Source organism: Bombus affinis, unplaced genomic scaffold, assembly GCF_024516045.1.
Source record: "Bombus affinis isolate iyBomAffi1 unplaced genomic scaffold, iyBomAffi1.2 ctg00001064.1, whole genome shotgun sequence".
NCBI lineage: Eukaryota > Metazoa > Arthropoda > Insecta > Hymenoptera > Apidae > Bombus > Bombus affinis.
The window spans coordinates 20,001-22,500 of record NW_026109531.1 but is presented as its reverse complement, the minus strand read 5'-3'; the positions used below and the strand labels follow the sequence as shown (position 1 = coordinate 22,500).

Sequence of the window (2,500 nt, the reverse complement as noted above, 5' to 3'; positions counted from 1 at the left end):
CCCTCCAGCTACGAAACTATATGAAGAGAAGGTGGCACTCTCTCTCGATCATCGGGATGAAGAGATACATATATATATATATATATATATATATACATACATAAACGAATTCGAGGCGCCTGCGTGAGGTCGTACACAGAAAGACCCGCCGTCTGCGAATATTATGATTTTATAATAAAACTATAAATGGGAACTTGAGCTTTCGAAAATTAAACTTTGACACGAATATCGAACGAAAAATTACGAATGGAAACCACCCGTAAAGAGAAATGAGATCGAGGCGCTTGCGTGAGGCCGTATACAGAAAGACCCGCCGCCACGATCTCGTATTTTTTTTTTTTGCGTCGTGGAGACCGTACAAACGAATAACAAAATCTCTAAAGTGCCTCGTGTCGGAGAGATCATGCTCGCCTATTCTCTTCTATGTTTCGTGGTCTGTGTTGCGTTTGCTCTCCTCCTAGCAACGGGACATCGAAGACTCCTCTTTGGGATCGAACGAAGCGACTAAAACGAGTCGACGAGAGCGAAAGTACGAGTAGCGAGTCGCGCATGTAGAAAGGATACCGACATATCTTCGAAGGTTCTCTTCGAAGATCCATGGATACCTTATGCGCGTCGACCTTTCGTCTCTTTCACCGCTCTCGGTCGTTCTCGAAACGTGCTTCCTACCCATAGGGCGTGTGTTCTTCGTATGTCGTTTTGTTCGAAATAACGAAACCACTTGTAACATACTCGTGGATCGGGTAACCTAGAACGAAAACGCATTGCGTGGATGTTGGCCCGCTATGATAATGATGATGATGACGATGACTATGATGACGATGCGTAGCAACGATTCGTAACTAGTCTAGCCGAAGTTGGTTCAGAGGGGACCGCAGGCTGTCTACCCTCGATGTCGTGAGTCGGACACCCGTGCCGTCGCTAGAGTTTTTTCAAAGCTCGGCTTCTGGATATTGGGAAGAAAGACCGCTCGAGGACGACGGCTGCGCGTGCGTCCCATCGAATTTTTTTTTTTTATACCACCTGAACGACTAAAGTTTCGTCTAGTTCGTCGCATATAACCCGTTCAGAGGGGACCGCAGGCTGTCTATCCTCGTTGTCGTGAGTCGGACACCCGTGCCGTCGCTGAAGTTTTTTCAAAGCTCGGCTTCTGGATATTGGGAAGAAAGACCGCGCGAGGTAGATGGATGCGAGTCCCATCGAATTTTTTTATTTTTTAAAAAAAACAATCACCTGAACGGAGATGTGTTCTCTTTCGTCGATTTTTCACGCTTTGAGTCGTCGCGATCGCCATCCGTTCGGAGGAGATCGCCGACTTCGAAGCCTCGATGTCGTGAGTCGGACACCCGTGCCGTCGCTAGAGTTTTTTCAAAGCTCGGCTTCTGGATATTGGGAGGAAAGACCGCTCGAGGCCGAGGGTCGCGCGAGTCCCATCGAATCTTTACATCACCCGAACGATGGAGGCGCACGCTCTTTTTCTTGAATAATTGGACGAGAGGAATGCATATCGTATTATATATACACACACACACATATATATATATATGGGCTAGCCACCGTGCGTATTTCTTCGCGAGATCGTGTGCTGCACAGAGGATTCAGAATCGGGTGTTATATCCCCGTCGTTTCCTGACGAACGGAGCTTCGATCTCGATGGTTGTTATATATCATAATGTACTTTTCGCCCGGCCGGCGGACGCGCGTATCTTCGCGCGTTCGTCGGATTTCATTTTCGAACGTTTTCGTGTCGTCGATCTTCCGGCGACTTCTGCGCGTCCGATTCCCGTTGGTCGGTCGTGTCGGATCTCGGCTTCGCTCGAACCGAGTATTAAGAGTACATGGAGTACAAGAGTTTTAAAAAATATATGAAAAGATTACCCTGAACGGTGGATCACTTGGCTCGTGGGTCGATGAAGAACGCAGCTAATTGCGCGTCAACGTGTGAACTGCAGGACACATGAACATCGACATTTCGAACGCACATTGCGGTCCACGGATACAATTCCTGGACCACGCCTGGCTGAGGGTTGCTCACGTAAACCTAAGACTGCTTGCGTTGCGTGTCGTTCCTCTCTATCTGTCTCTCTCTGTCCCTTGGTGCCTTCGACAACCCGCCGTCGTTCTTACGATACGTAGAACGTTTCAGAGTCGGAGGAAGCGCACGAAGAAGGATACGAACAAGAGCGGACGCGAGAGAACGTACGCGACGTACGAGCGATTGTTGGACGCTCGTCGGCGTTCGTCGCGGTCGTGTCGAGACCGTGCAATTCGTACGCATGCTCGATATATAAACTATCGTGTTCACGGGAGACACTACGAAACTCTACCTCTGTCTCTCTCTGTCCCTTGGTGCCTTCGACAACCCGCCGTCGTTCTTACGATACGTAGAACGTTTCAGAGTCGGAGGAAGCGCACGAAGAAGGATACGAATAAGAGCGGAGAGAACCGTCACGGACCTGCGTGAGTGCTAGCGGCGTCGTGAGTCGTCCTTTCGTACGAC

The 2,500-nt window shown here is 49.3% G+C and overlaps 1 non-coding gene across 1 annotated transcript; it reads left to right on the top strand.

Annotated features, from left to right (window-relative positions):
* The first annotated feature begins 1,875 nt into the window (after positions 1-1,875).
* Positions 1,876-2,030, top strand: LOC126928539 (5.8S ribosomal RNA). The gene has a single exon (XR_007716757.1). It is a non-coding gene; the product is annotated as a 5.8S ribosomal RNA (ribosomal RNA).
* Positions 2,031-2,500: the final 470 nt, after the last annotated feature.